Below are 17,201 nucleotides of genomic sequence, written 5' to 3'. Positions count from 1 at the left end.
ATGCCCCCTTTACGTCCTCATCCAGAGGAGTATCAGTTTTGATAAAGAAAACACTCTCATTTGTCTGCAACAGGGTCAAGATAGATCCAGGTGGATGTTATGCTTTCTTCTTTCAGGCATACAATATCTGCACTGTAGTGTCTAAATTGATTCATTACCAGGAAACGTTTAATTTTTTTCATTTATACCCCGGATAGGATACCCTAATCTATCTCTCCTCCCCCGACCTATCCCCATCACTCCTGTCCAAGGTCTCCAAATGTCACGGCCATCTCAGCCTGGATAACCCAATGCTTCCGAAACTAAACATGGCTAAAACTGAATTTCTAATCTTCCATCCCCCGAACATCTTCTCTTCTCCCACTATCTCCATCAGGATTGGTGAAACCGAGACTGACCAAACGCACTGCCGCAGTGTCATCATTGACTCCTCCCTCTCTTTCACCCCCACATTCGTGCTCTCTCACAGTCTTGTCACTTTCACCTCTGCAACATCTTGTGCATCAGTCCATTCCTCTCCACTGACGCGGCCAAAATTCTCATTCAATCTCTTGTCATCTTCTGCCTTGACTACTGCAACATCCTTCTCTCTGGTCTACCTCTCGCCCACCTCACCCCTCTCTAATCCATTCTTAATGCCGCTGCTAGGCTCATCTTCCTCTCCCGCCGCACTACCTCTGCCTACCCCCTCTGTCTATCTCTTCACTGGCTCCCCATTCCTTTCTGAGTTCTCTTTTAAGTCCTCACTACCACCTACAAGGCTCTCTCCTCCTCCATCGGTCCTTACCTCTCTTCACTGATCTCTATCCACACTCCCTCCCATCCTCTTCGCTCCACCGACCGCCGCCTGACCTCTCACCTGATCACCTCCTCCCACTCCCGTGTCCAAGACTCTCTCGGGCTGCCCCCCTGCACTGGAATAACCTCCCGCCACCCATCAAGCTTTCTGATTCCCTTACCTGCTTCAAGCGCTTGCTCAAAACCCACTTCTTCCGAATAGCCTATCCCTCCTTCTCCTAACCTCTTTCGCTCCTCCTATCCTGTCTACCCTACCGCACCAACCGCTCCCATCCGTTCCTACTTATCCTATTGTTTTTCATTCGTCCACCCACCACCTTTTAGTCTGTTAACTCTTATGAGTAGGGCCCTCCTTCCTCACGTACTCACCCTACCTCTTTACCTCACCAGTGCTCCTGCCCTGTTCTTCCTTTCCTCTACTTCATCTTCAATCTCCTCGACAATTTCGACACCTACTTCAGAACTGATGCTGATTTTAGTTCTACCAGCTATACCCCTATTTATGCTGTATTTTATCAACACACCCTGTACGTTACCTTGTAATTTTTACTACTACTACTTGGATTGTGTAATCAATTCAATGCAGTTATTAGTATTATTGATATATATCCCACTTCCATTTGCTTTGATATTTTGCTAAAAGCTGCAGAGTTTATAGTTTCATTCCCACACTCCCCTGTTGTCTGTATGGGGGTCTTTAATAATATTCTGGACCACCAGGCAGACAGATGAGTGTGGCTTCAGGCCCAGCCAGGAGAAATATGGGATTTGCAAACTTTATACTGGACATGGGTTGGGTAGACTCCTGGAGAGAACAGAACCCTAACGTCTCACAGTTTTCTTGTTTTTCATCCACTCATCAGGTATTCTCCAGAATAGATATTATGTTGGTCTCCAGGAACTTCATGCCCCAGATCTTAAAAGTGGAATATAAATCATTCCCCGATTTATATGGAATTCTCAGAAGTAAAAGATAAGGGCTGCAGCTTCTGGAGATTCAACGCTGGGTGGCTGCAAAGCATAGGAAGCGAGGTAGATCTGGTGGCTCAATGGGCTGAATTTTGGGAGAGAAATCGCGGGTCAGCTAATCCGGCTATAATTTGGGACACCTTTAAGGCTTATATGCGGGGCTTATTAATAAAATGTATTGCTGATATTAAAAAGAGGCAGTAGAGCGCGGGTCTTAAAAAAGGAGGAAAAATGCCTGGCAAAAGAATAGATACATGTGTCAAGTAACACAAATGTCTCCCAACAGGAGTGTCAGGAAGTCTCGGTACAATAAAAGAGGAAAATATAAAAACCATGGCCTATAGATCACAACAAAACTATCAAAATGCAGACAGATCAGGGAAATATTTGGCATACTTGTCACAAGTAGAACGCCCCCCTTACAACATAAGTTGTATTAAAAATACATTGGGAGACTTAATAAACTCCACTCCACAGATAGGGGAAGCACTCAAGACATATTTTAGCCAGCTGTATTCAAGTAGGTTAAGACACAATAAAAAAAAAAAAAACAGGAATACATAATAAAAATAGACCTACCAATCCTCAGCAGTATAGATAGCATAGAAATGGAGTCTCCCTTGGGTATTGAGGAGGTAAGAAAGGCTATAAAAGAGTTACCCGGTGGGAAAGCCCCTGGTTTGGATGGAATACCATCAGAGGTATATAAAAAGTACATGGACTTTATTGCACCCTCATTGCTTGAGACCTTGACTCACTGCATTGAGGAAAATGTGGTGCCCAGCTCAATGACGGAGGCTAAAATAATAGTACTTTTGAAAAAAGGTAAAGATGCAAAGGAATTTGATTCCTATAGACCAACATCTCTCTTGTCTTCTGAAGCCAAGATATTGGCTAAAATCTTGGCAGATAGGTTAGATAGGCATGTTCTGAAAATAATATATCCCCGACCAGTCGTGCTTTCTGCCCGGGAAGTCTACATCAATAAATCTACGTAGGTTGTACAGCCATTTACAGATGCCTAAGGAGGAGAATAAAGAATCCGCAGTGGCATCGTTATATGCAATAAAGCCGTTTGATTTCGTAGAATGGCCCTATCTGTGGGAGGTCCTCAAGGCCTTTGGAGTTGGCCCTAATTTCATAAAATGGGTTCAACTACTATATACAAATCCATCAGCCTGCGTATCCATAAATGGCTGGACCTCACCCTCATCAAAGCTCGCCAGGGGAACGAGGCAGGGGTTTCCACTCTCCCCTGTCCTGCTCGCCCTGGCGATAGTGCCTTTAGCATGTATTTTAGGGTTTGGGGTAGGTGACCAATGTGATAAGGTTATATATGAGCTGATGACCTGCTCGTATACCTAAAGGATTAATTCAGCTTCTCTTCCTTTAGTATTGCAACTAATAGAAGAATTCAGTGATTTTTCCGGATTTAGAAATAACTGGACTAAGTCTATCATCTTTCCAGTGGGAAAGGTGGATAATCACTCCAGCCTTCCTTCTCTTCCCTTAAGATGGGCACAAACGTTTAAATATTTGGTGATTTGGATTTCTCGAGATCCTAAAGATTTTGTCCAACTTAATATTCAACCTTTGCTTGAATGTTTGGGGAAAAAAATTAAATCCTGAGGTAAATTACCATTGACAGTATCAGGCAGAGTAAACTTAGTGAATATGATAGTTCTTCCAAAGTTTTTATATATTGTACAGCAAGCTCCGATTCACCTCCACAAAGCATTATTTAGGAAGATTAATAGTATGCTGTCCACTTTAATCTGGAATAACTCTTGCTCAAAGGTCCAGCTGAATAACTTGATGAGGGAAAAGGGGGAAGGCGTCCTAGGACTGCCGGACCTCAGAAGATACTATATTTCTGCCCAATTAGCGCAATTAAGACCATGGCTAAGCGAGGATTATGGCAGTGATATGGTTGGCACTCTGGTTGCTTCAATGACACCAGATATAAACCCTCTGAATAGAATTTTGCAGGGCCATACGGTACCTTCAGATCCTCCGTTGGTCGTGCAAGCCATAAAAGCAGGAGGAAAATAATACTATGAGCAATACCACAGTTTATGGCACACAGTGATATGTTGTATTATTATTATTAGTATTAGTACTGTATTATTATTATTGTTGTTGTTGTTATATAGGGGAGAGGGCACTGTAAAGTGACAAATGAGGAGGAAAAACAGCTCCCAGCACATACTAATATGTGGTATGATGATGATGATGATATAGGGGAGAGGGCACTGTACAGTGATTAATGAGGAGGAATAACAGCTCCCAGCACATACTAATATGTGGTATGATGATGATGATGATGATATAGGTGAGAGGGCACTGTACAGTGATTAATGAGAAGGAATAACAGCTCCCAGCACATACTAATATGTGGTATGATGATGATGATATAGGTGAGAGGGCACTGTACTGTGATTAATGAGAAGGAATAACACAGCTCCCTGCACATACTAATATGTGGTATGATGATGATGATGATGATGATGATGATATAGGGGAGAGGGCACTGTACAGTGATTAATGAGGAGGAATAACAGCTCCCTGCACATTCTAATATGTGGTATGATGATGATGATGATATAGGGGAGAGGGCACTGTACAGTGATTAATGAGGAGGAATAACACAGCTCCTGGCACATAATGATATGCGGTATTATTCTGAAATAGTGGGAAGGAGTCTGTACAGTGATAAATGATGAGAATAACAAGTGCCAGCACACACTAATATCTGGGATTATTATTATCCTAGTATTTTGGAACTATCATTTACCGGTCACTAGCTATAGGACAGATTTTTCTCCTGTTTGTCCACCCCCTCTCTCCATCACACCCCATATCTTGCTCTCTCTTCCCTCTTTCACTCTCTACGGCCAATGTGCTGCACATACTTTTTGTACTGCCCGCGGATCGCATTGCACGCAAATCGTATGCAAAATGCATGCGTTGCGATCCAGCCGATAACACGTTGCATTGCACGCTGCTAGCACAGCATGTATGGGGGCTTTTACTCTTTCTCTCTCTACCCCATGCAATCTCACAACCACTTTCTGAAGACTGTTATGTCTTCCCTTGAAAGCTGGTTTAGGCCTGGCATTAGTGCAGATACAGATGTAGAAGGTGGTACTGGGCATTGTGTGTATGTCATACAGAAAGACTCATTAATGTTGGGCATACTAGTCGTGAATTTAATTTTGAGACAGATTGATAACTATTTGCTAATGACCTGAGACAGGCTGAGTGGGGACTGACACTTCTAATACAGTAGTAACAATCAGTCAATATTACATGAGAATATAATCTATTACAGATGTATAACATTCATTTTCCACATATGAGAATGGATTATCCCACCCCCTCTAGACCTTGCCCTTCAACAGACTTGTCCCCATTAGAGCTGCTTCCAGAAATGCCCCAATCTAGTTTTCCATCCCAATATATGGTACTTGTGTAATATCTGGGCGCCCGATTATTTGATTGTATGCCTTAACTTAAGGCATACAATCAGATGCGATGCGACTTTGCGGTAAAATCACGTCGATCACATTGCATCGCGACCAAATTGCATGCGATGCGATGGACATGATTTTCCATAGGATTCAATGTTAAAATGGTCCTGTTCATTTCCCCACTATCCAAGTGGGCATAGAGTTGATTTAATATAGCGTGGCGAGCGCAGCGAGCCACCGAGCCCGAAGCGTGGCGAGCCCCGCGAGGGGACGCGGATTACTTAAAATGTATTCCGCGTCCGCTCGCCATGCTTCGGGCTCGGTGGCTCACTGCACTCGCCACGCTATATAAAATCAACTCTATGCCCACTTGGATAGTGGGGAAATGAACAGGACCATGTGAACATTGAATCCTATGGAAAATCGCGTTGATCGCATCGCATGCGATCTGGTTGCATGCGATGCGATGCAATTTTTTCCGACCCGATCTCAAAATCAGGTGCCCAGTTATTACACAAGTACCCAATATACTCCTATATTATTCCAAGTACAAAATTTGCCACATTTTGCTGAACTTCAGGGGAAGACGAGAGGTGAGGCACCGACCAGCTCAATATCCCCTTTTAGTAGACTGCCTAGAAAGGGGGACAGGGCTATGCTTTGGCCAAAGATTCTGAAAAGAAATATGACCAGGTGAGGCAGCTATCACATCTGCTTCACTGAGGGCTCATGCCTTGTGTCACTGTTTTCCTGCCTGCAATTGGCAGCAGTGGGAAGTGTTAGTGTGTGAGGACAGTAAGGCTGTGATTGCTGTCCATTACTATGCTGCTTGTAGTAGGGAAGGGCTGTATTTGAGTTAGTATATGCTATAAATCTGGCTCTGGTACTATCCAGTGCCTCCCCAGCAGTGGTCCAGATGTGGTGCTGCACAGTCCAAAGTTCAAAATGGTGAGCCACACTAACTACCACCCCAAACACTGCAAAATATCCCCAACTGTAACTCATTGGCAGTGCTCCCCTATTTGACTGTGAATGATTACACTGTTCTGCAGACCCATTTTGAGATCCACCACTGTTTCCCAGTTATTGATCTCACTGCATTTCACTGTCTTAAGCCCCATACAAACTTCCCAATTTTTTAAAAGATATCACTCAGAAGGGCCCTTCTGAGTGATATCTTTAAAAGAAGGGGCAGTGTGTATGCTCATCGGCAATGATCAATTTTGTCAGTGACTGCACTCACAGGGGGGGTCCCGTGACATCATCAGTAAACAATATTGTTCTGTGTGTATTCACTATCCCAACTGCCCCCCCCCCCCCTCCCCCTGCGGGCTCCGGGTGGAATGAGGGAACGTCCCAAAAAACCAGGACGTTCCCATGAAAAGCAGGACAGTTGGGATGTATGCTATATGCAGATCACCAGGAAACACAATGGTACAGTAAGTCTGCTATTTGCCAATTAGATTGATTCAAACAATACATTGGTTTTTATGGTATGCTATTCTACCTTTTCATGGTATTTACACCTCCAAAGCATCCCTGCTCTTCTGTGTACCATCTCACTTCTTAAATCACTAACAAATCAATACTATTTGAGTAAATGATAACACTGGAAACAATCGCTGTCCCTGTACTAAACCTTTAGGTATCCAAGACAAGAATTCTCTCTACTTTTAATAGCATTATATAAAACTAAAAGTATAATAAACATATTTCAACTCTATACATATATTGAAGAAAGTATACTTTATAAAATGGGGAACAATAATAATAAATCACATCCCATAAGGATGGTGACACATTATGCTTATATGTAACAGTCACTATAAATCTTGATATCATTTCTGTGTTTGCTGCTGATCATTTACGCTATCCACACACCTGATGAAGTCATTATAACAAAACGCGTTGGCTTTTTAGTTCATCAAGAACTAACTGCATAATGGATTGCTATGACTCTGCTTTGTTTCAGATTATGTTTTAAAAATTCATCATATTATGAAAATTGTGTGAAATTGTCGCATAGAAAGAATTGTACTCACTGGAGTGGTGGAGGTATCCTCTATCCTTTATATATCTATTTTTCCCTTTCCTCTACTAACGGGGAGGTTATTTAGAGCTGCTGCTGTTCTGTATAGCGCAAACAAATGTATTTTATCTTCATATATACACCGCCACTCACATACATACACCAATCTCATACATACACTGATGCTCTCATACATGCATACATACATACATACACCACCGCTCATACATAGCCACTCGTACATACATACACTGCTACTCTCATACATACATACATACATACTGTATATACACTGCTGCTCTGAACATACATACAACTCTCTCATACATACACCGCTCTCTTACATACATACAGTACATGCATACACTGTTTCCATTCATTCACACCCCTCCCCCACGCTAAACCACACACCACACAGCCACTTCTACAGACACCCACCCCACTGACAATTAATATGTATCTTACTGCTGGCCGGGGTGATGCTGCTGCTGATCCACAGTGCTCCTGGTGAGTAGGCAGGGGAGGAGCAGTGAGGAGCGCTGCTGGAGGTGACGCCGTCTCCCTGATTATGGAGCCACTGGCGGTAGGCCGGATAGACGCAGGTCCTGGCAATGGAGGAAATTGCTTCTTGTGACAGCTGCCGCTGGTTCACTTGCAAAAGCAAATTCTCTCTCTAATGGACAAAACCATGTGCACTGCAGGTGGGGCAGACGTAACATTTGCAGAGAGAGTTAGATTTGGGTGGGGTTTGTACTTCAAATCAGGCCCATAGTGTGTACCCAGTTTAAAACAAATAGCCAAACCCAAGTGACCATATTCCTCATTTGATCATATTAAAATATACAGTTATAATACAGCAGAGGGGCTTTGGAACAAATAATGTAAAGTCTGACTACAGCCAGCCGCTCCTTTCTGTGTAATCTGAAAACCTTCAGTGTAATCTGAAAATCTTAGTATAGTTATGGAAAATGCTTAAAAGTATCATTTCAATTATGTAATTTACTTTCAACTTTGCACAGTGTACTTTTTATTTATAGAGAAGTAAACTTCTCATTTGAAACACATTTATAATCATAATAACATGCATTTGTTATCAGTTTACAGCAAATAGCTCTAACTAAAAGCTAGCTAGAAGAACCATCGAACAGATTGCTTTGCTATTTTGCAAAATCTTCAAATCTAAACCACTTTCTGAAATGCATTAATCATTCCTCAGAATGTCGTCTACCAAACCAATATCTTTATTAGACTAAATAACTTATCTTTCATTTGCTCTTGTATTTCTCAGACAAGCTTAGCACAAAAATATTTGATATTTTCTAATTCCATTTCCACGCAATATTAAATCCAGTCAGGCATGTAACACAGTCTCTAATTAGATTCAACTTACACAACATGTAGATGTCCAAACATTTTAAACAAAGAATAGTCATTCATTTGCACTGGTTCTACATTGAAATCAAACTGTTATAGATTACAATACATGAAACAAAATGTTACTACTCCCTATACAAAATATACCTGATGCAGCTTTCATGCTGTAAGTTTAAATCATGCATCCAATGGGCTTTCTGACTAGCCCACCCTAACTGTGGACTTACTGCTCATTTCACTTTCCCGACATACACCTTGGAGCACCAGCAAATGTGTAGCATGCAGTGGCAGGGGACTATTGAATTTTGTGTTGTCAACTCATTGCTAATAGACCCTGGAACACTCCAAATGTACTAGTAAATATACCATAATAGCTGGACTGAGACTCCGGACAGCTACCTAGCAAAACAAGGGCCTATATCAAGTGGATTGTCCATTCAACATTGGGACTGGGAATACAGCAAGTATCTGTAGGGGACTGGGAAATTGTTGGGTGTTGTTTTATGCACATGATACATTACTATGAGTTTTTTAAAATGAATTATATATTTTATATGTATTGGCTATGTTTAAATAGATTTAGCGTTGTTATTTTATTGTGTTTATGTATCTTATCTGTTGCAGAGTGACTACCTTCACTACCTACAACAGCGGCTTATGAAGTAGCACCTGATAAATTATCTTGTATACCGTAACTATCTACTAATGAGCCTTACGAAGAAATAACTCAACATACAGTATGCAACAAGAAACAACATGAACATAGAAAAATAATTACACCCAATGATGAATTGAAGGGTCTCCCAGATGGATTATAAGGAAGTGATTTTAGGGGAATATAAATCAAATCTCCTCTTACATCCTCTACCTGGGGGACACTTTATTCTGGACAATTGGACTTCACAAAGCAAGCCTAACAAGAGGTGGCACAATATGGTAAAACGCACATAAAACATTTCCCTCATAACTAGTGTCAATGGAAGGTTTTGAACATGTAAAATCTGTGTACAGATGAAGAGGTTACTGCTTTAAACAATTGTTCAACCCAGTGTAAAATCTCTCAAGAATCTCCAATGGCACTAGTAGAATGAACCAAGAGAGAAGCTAGAACAGGCTTATGTAAGGATAGGTAACCTGGGCAGATACTGAAGCTACCGATCTTGCAATAGAACTCTTGGTTACCAGCCATCCCCTCCTTGAAGAATCCACCAATACTAAAAGGAAATCTGTGTACTCGATTAAGGCAGTACGGTATACATAAATCCATGCCAGGGCAACTTCCAAAAGATGTCAATTTGAGGAACAAGAGGAGTATGCTGCCTCTGCTAAAGTCCAATGAACAATATTTTGGTTTATTTAAGGAATTTATTTAAGGTTTTTTAAGGAATTTTTAAACTAGCTTTGTAAGAAAAAACTGTTTAGTTTGAAGAACTACCATGTCAGAGTGAAAAATAGCAATGGAACATTTACAAGACAAGACTGCCAAATCTGAAACGCCTCGCAGATGCAATGGTTTGAGGACAAATCACCTTCCATGTAAGATACCACAATTATACAGTCTCAAGAAGCTCAAAGGGAGACCTCCAATACCAAATTTAGATTCCATGAAGGGATATGTTTTATACAGGAAAGCGGAATCCTATGGACACCCTGGACAAACACATCTGTACTTCAGGAATGGTGGACAAACTTCTCTGAAAAAAATACAAACAGAGCCGACACCTCAAACTAGGGAAGATAGTCAAAAGCCCTGGGTAGGACCATCCTGAAGAAAAGACAAAAGATGCAGTAATTTAAACACAGCGGCATAACAACCCTCATATTCGCACCATGAAATGTTATAATTGGCAGATACAATGATAAATTCTAGAAGTAACTAGATTACAAACCTGAACCATGGTCTGGATAGCCCACTAGAAGAACCCTCCAGATCTCAAGATCTGGGTCTCAAGAATCATACCATGACAACCTGAGAAGATGCGTTTAGCAATAACGATGCTGAAATGCAGCCAATGTTGAATGGATTAGGGTTAGGCCAGGGAGGGGGGGTTATGTTTAAGCATTATGGGGGAATTTCGGAGTTAGGCTGCAGGGGGAGGTTAGTATTAGGCCATATGGAGTGACTATAAGGATTAGGCACTTAGAATGGGGGGTTAGGCTGTTGGATGGTAAGGTTAGGTTAAGGCAACAGAGTATGGGGGTTAGTGGTAGGCACTAGCGGGGTGGGTGGGTAAGGAAGGGCAGGGGGAGGGTGAGTATGCTTACCTGACTCAGGTTTGGATTCCCTCCTTTGGGATGCTGGCATCAGTATTCTGAATGCAATCTGGCAACCAGGCATCCATATGTATCCCAGCCAGAGAAGACAAATCTGTGGGTAGACAGGGAACTTAACTTAGTAAGATGTCTCTGCTAGTATGCTGTGAAGGAGGGTGTATCAATAACAATGGGGTAGGTCTAGATATACGAGAATTACTGGGAAACCCTCTTAGCGAACCTGCTGAAGTACAGTATCCTGGTCAGCATAGACAGTGATGGAAATGGTTACCCTAGATCAGTGGTCGAAGTGGAAATTTTGAAGTGGGGGTATGGAAATTTTGAAGTGGGGGTATGGAAAAGTAAAGAGTGAATATAGTGCGCACCTTCGGACACCCCCCTGTCCATCAACGTCCCCTGCCAGACTGCCCCGTTGTACAGGGGTATTACAAAAGCACAATATGTGCTGCTGAGTGATCAGAGAGCATCCTGAGGGGGAAAAAAACCCTTTTTTTTTATCTTCAGATTAAAGTGGGGGTATGCCATACCCCCGTATACCGCCCCACTTCGACCACTGCCCTAGATGGAAGGAACAAATTGCTGCCATTGCGTCCAGTAATGCTTCTCCAGAATATCTTAAGCCTGCTTTGTACAAGGGACGTTTTCATTTGGTTAAACAGTCCCATTTTAAAACTACATTTTATAAATACAGTATCTAGTAATTCTCTTCCTTATGAAAGGCAAAAGTCCCAGGAGCAGATGACTAATAATAATAATTTATAAGCTATGCCACATTAGTTTTTGGAACAATAACTTACAGACTGTCTAATTCTATTGTTTTAAGATACAAGACACAAAATTCCAGCATTTTGAATGTGATATTACATCCAATCCTGATGCCATTTTTTCAAAGTATATTCTGCGAAAATACCAGCATACCTATATTGGCACATACTCATTAAGGTGTCTATTAATATATTGTGATTGTAACATAACAACACTTGCTTATCAAATTAAAATTAAGACAAGGGCACAACTACATGAGATTAAAAGGTAATTAATAATGATTAATTGAAATGACCTTATTCGTAAGGGATTACTAGTAAGGTACTACATTCACCAGCTCTAGTCAACTAGATCTTATAAAATGACGGCGCCTAAAGAGCCCCATTTGGAAAACTGCAGGGACCACATCTATATATAGGCATACCCTGCGTTCAGAAGGTCTTACCACCCTTTACTGTGGCACAGGTTGTACACTCCCACAGTGCACATTGTCCTCTCACAATGGCAGGACATATATGGGTCTCATAGAGATCATATTACACCTTCCTCATTATTAGTCTTAAGTCATGAAACACACAAACAATTGGTAGGCAGTTTTTAACAGAAAATGGCATTTAGGGGAGTACACAAAGCTTATTGTGTATTAGAATTGGCTAAATGTAAGTTCATTATGACAGTACATTGGAAATTTCATACAAAGTACCAAATTGAAGGACCTACTATACATACTAGACAATTCTTGTGTGGTACAAAAGTAAATTAATTGAAACTGGAATCAGGAGTGGCATTTCCGAGCACTTTTTCAAAATTTTGCCCCATATAATGCAAACCTATAAGGTACAGAGAACGTTTACATGGGTTTATAGCTATGTGGTGTTATAAAGTTTATAAAGTTTAATGAAAATAAGTGGGTGTCATAATTAAGTGATTTGACATGTAATGATGCCATTGTCCCAAATGTATCGTGTAATAAAATGGCTCATTTTTAGTTGAATGAAAGTGTTTTGGGTACAAACTCTGCATGTAAATGCTGGCATGTGCACTAAATATTATTTTGCCCAAACCCTAATTCAGACGTGGTTGTTCTAGCAAATGGTGTTGTTAGATTTTGCAGTTCGCAATTGCTTATATATGCTAATATTTACAGAAGCCCACTGCTGTTGCATCCTTTCTGTTTGAAGGCTTGCAATTGCTGATACATAGCTACCATCACTGTAATGGTGGCCATTCACTTGTGCAATCGAATACGATGAGACATTGCAATGAGATTTCCGAGTGCATCTCAAGTGCTTTTTCCCAAAACCCGATGTTTCATGTCACTTGCGATGACACATGGGGTGGCAGGAAGGCTGGTGGTCGGCGGTAGTCAGCAGCCTGCGGCAGAATTTGAAAAAAAAAAAAAAACATTTCAAAACACTGGATGGCCCTCTGACACAGAAGACTCTCTAGTAGCAAGTAAGATGGCCAACAGCTAATTAATGCATACCACATACACATTCTCAGTATGATTGTCTGGATGTTTGTGCAGGGGATGTTGTCTAATCCTTTGAATGCCTACTTGAGAATGACGCAGACCGATCTACAGTGTAATAGGTGAGTATTTGTGGTTTTTTTTTTTTTTTTTACTATTGTGGATTCTACTGGACAAGTGGACCTAAATAGCTACAGTGGATATAGGCAAGTATGTGTGAGTTTGATTATGTACATTATGTGAGTGTGCATGTATGTTTTAATAAACTTACTTGTAGGGTGTGTGCACTTGTGTTGTATTTATATGTCTATATCCTTTACAGGGGCTCTACAGGTACCAGCAGGTTCCTCAATGACCTTCAGTCTGGGACGTGTGTTTCTCCAACTACCAACATGCGGGGGGGGGGGGGGTTGCTGTGACATGTAGTTCTACCTGTAAAATATAATATTATTTTGATTTTTATGCTTAAGAGCTATCAACTCTGCATCCACTGACAGGGGATGCCATACATAGCCTCAGGCTTAAGCCCTGGCTATGGGTGCCTTACAAATCCCCAGCCAAGGCTATCTAGTTGGGGACTAATGCTATGGTCTCCAGGACCAATATAATTGTGTCTCCTGTTAGTGGCATTACCTCCCAAGTGGACCTTGGTTCTGGTTTTAAAAATACCCCTATTTCTTTTTTTTTACACCATATTTTTGGAACTAGGGTGATTTCAGAGCTGGTTATTAAAATGAAGGAGGATCCTAGCCATTTTTTCCCCTGTATTTTTTTTAACCAGGGCCGTCTCAAAGACCCAGGCTGGTTATGCATCCTATTACATTATGCATCCTATTACATATTACATTGAGTTGTACAAATGTGCGAGGTTAGTGCTAAAATAACATGTTTTACAAGCTTGAAATCTGCTACATTTGGTCCGAAATGTGTTAAGTTGACAGTGACTCATTCAAAAAGACTTATTGCTTTCATAAATACAATAAGGGGGTAATTCTGGTTGACTCAGAATCTGCAAATTTCGCAGCTTTGCAGACAACTAAACACCGCCTGCACGAATGCTCGCACTCCGCTCACCAACTGCTAGCGGGGTCGCAATCATTTGATGGTCGCTGACCAGCGAATGATTGCAACTGGCCATGCAAATATAAGTCAGTGGAGATTGACTTATATTTGCAGCCATTTCCTCGAAGACAGGGCGGGCTGCTGATGTCATATGACATCAGCCACCGACCCCGGCACTCCACATCACTGTCTATTTACCATGGGAATGCCCAGCATTTTCATGGTGACGCCCCCGAGAAACACTGGGCATTCCCAAGGGTGCGACATGTGTCCAACGCTCCACGTCCGTAGTGCTCCATGTGAACTGGGCAACGACTATACAAGTCGCCGCATCCATTTGCAAACAGAGCCTGCACATGTGCATAAATGCTTATGCACATATACAATATTGCTCACCTGTGTGAACGCACCAGGGAGCGATCACATTAGAATGACCTCCTAAATGCATCCAAAACATTGTAAGGTTTTTTTTTTATTTTAACTCTTCTTTGTTGGTGGTAACATCATAACAGTTTTGAAATATGCAGCAATAAGAACAATATTATTATTAATATAAATAATATTAAATATAACATATTAATCTTATATCCTAATGTAGTGGTAGCCAACCCTAGCCCTCGAGAGCTACCAACAGTTCACATTTTCCGGACAACCTAGCTGCTGCACAGCTGCACTCATTAATCACTGACACATTTTCAAAGATACACAGATGGAGCTAATTAGCTCACTTGTGATTCTGTGAGGGGACCTGCAAAACATGCACTGTTGGTAGCTCTCGAGGACTAGGGTTGGCAACCCCAGTCCTAATGCATCTTATCCAGATGTTTCAACAGTTTAGATCTTGTCCCAGATGATGGTAAATCTTCTCTTATGTCTAGCCTAGTAATATCTTCAAATAATGGGATAAATTAAATGTAGCATATTGTAGTCTCAATGTCAATTAAGTGTTCCACATAGATGAGTATCTTGAAAAACCTTATGCTAGTTAGTCCTTCAATACTGAAGATTGTGGACCAGATTCTCTAAGCTTCAAAAGTGATAAAATGGAGAGTGATAAACAACCAGCCAATCAGCTCCTGTCTGACATTTTTCAAACACAGCCTGTGACATGGCAGGTAGGAGCTGATTGGCTGGCTGTTTATCACTCTCCATTTGATCACTTTCGAAGCTTAGAGAATCTGGCCCTTTATTTCTTATTTAATTTGTTCAATGTCCGTTAGCAATAACAAAAAGCAGTATTAATTCTCATCAGACAAAACACTTGGCTTAATGAGTTGCATCAATCAATACGTACAGTTTAGGAACTGTCTTTTTCATTTCCCACTTACTGTACTAACAATATAGTATAACCTCTAATTTGTAGGATGACAAATGAACTCTCAATTAGTATCCCATTTTCCTGTATATTTTCTATAATTCTCTTAAGAATTCAATTCATTCCTCCATTTCAATAGATTAAGAGTGATTGAGCACATGCAATCTTCTTTGTATTCCTAATAAATCACATTTCGGAACCTGTCCTATGAATTATTTACATATTCATTCATCTAAAAAAATCCCTACTGGAAAAATACATTTTAGAGTACACAGGTACAGAAATAGGGACGCTAAGAGGAAGGCAACACTCATCCAGGGCCGGTGTAAGGCTTCTCAGTACCCTAGGCAAAACTTCAATCTACTGCCCCCCCCCCCCCATTCTGCCAGCAATAACCATTTTTCAACCCCTTAATGCACACTTGCCTAACATTCTGGAATGGCAGGGAGCCTCCCAAAATTCAGTTGGCCTCCCAGTCCCCCAGGTAGGTGGGCAAGACCCCTGCTTTCTCTGGAGGCCCCCAGCACCCTCCCCTTTGCCACCCGCAACAGAGTACAGGAAGAGAGGGCAGCAAAATAGGGAAGTATGCCTCAAGAGAAAGTATGGAGGTGAGGTCGTAGAGGTTCCACAGCAACCACCTGCATTAAGTACATTATAGTGCATTAAACTGCAATTTGTGGCAATAGCCTATATAAAACAAGGGGACCATATTGGGAAATTATCCCCACAATATTTTGGCTTAAAGACACTGCCATAAGGCTAAATATCAGATCCGCAAAAGAAGTGTGCACCAAACACCACGTACATTGTGAACATCACACACACCAGGGGATTGAGGGATTTGATCAATTTGAGATAACCCATATTTCTCAGCAATTATCCCCATTAACAGAAGTAACAATCCCACCATTTCAACCCCGGCTCCGACACAGGGCTAGTAACATCACCTTATGGGCGGGATGCTATATAGCAGAAATGCGGTAAAAACCCCGTTTTCGGGGTTTCTACCGCATTTCTATATGCTATATGGCGCCTCCGCAGTGTCAGCGCTGCGGAGGGAATCGCCAGCTAAAGCTGGCGAATCCCTGCAGAAGCCTATGGGCTTCTTACCGCAGCGCTGTTTGAGGGATCCGTCACGGATCCCTCCCAGCGTGCCCTGCGGCCGGCGCCGGGGTCTGCGCATGCGCAGATGGACTCCCGGGTCACAGACCCGGAAGTCCAGCGCCGGCACCGCATCGCAAGGGACAGCTCTTACCGCAAGAGCTGTCCCTTGCATGAATAACGGCATATGTTATAGCATATGCCGTTATTAAAAATGCGATGTCCGGCGAAGGGGGGCCGCGGATGTTATAACATCCCGCCCTATAGGAGACATTGGTGATATTTGCACAGACCACTCAAACAGTAATTTTCTTTCAATTTAACATTACACCTACCCGTTGATATCTGCAATAAGGCTAATTATAAGCCATCGGATACTTTAAAGGGATACACGTGTATAAACTATTAAAAGAGTGGACAGTCACAGTAGGAGGCATTGCATGCTGACACCGCACGTGCAGCTTTTAAAATCACTGTACTCACTGTTTTATGTTTTATGTTAGTTTGTATATTTCGCAGTTTTAAAAGAAACCATTAAAAGGTATATTTTATGTGTAAAAATTATTTTCTTTT

The 17,201-nt window shown here is 41.6% G+C and overlaps 1 long non-coding RNA gene across 2 annotated transcripts in view; it reads left to right on the top strand.

Annotated features, from left to right (window-relative positions):
* The window catches only part of LOC146063901 (uncharacterized), a 165,165-nt gene extending 154,529 nt beyond the window's left edge, over window positions 1-10,636 (top strand). For both annotated transcript variants that reach the window (XR_014471705.1, XR_014471707.1), the window contains exon 4: window positions 9,265-10,636. This is a non-coding gene — a long non-coding RNA (uncharacterized LOC146063901). The remainder of the gene's footprint in view (window positions 1-9,264) is intronic.
* Window positions 10,637-17,201: the final 6,565 nt, after the last annotated feature.

Source organism: Crinia signifera, chromosome 3 (assembly GCF_055691185.1).
Source record: "Crinia signifera chromosome 3, ASM5569118v1, whole genome shotgun sequence".
NCBI classification, from domain to species: Eukaryota; Metazoa; Chordata; class Amphibia; order Anura; family Myobatrachidae; genus Crinia; species Crinia signifera.
The sequence above is the reverse complement of the archived record's forward strand: the minus strand, read 5'-3'. Positions and strand labels throughout refer to the sequence as shown.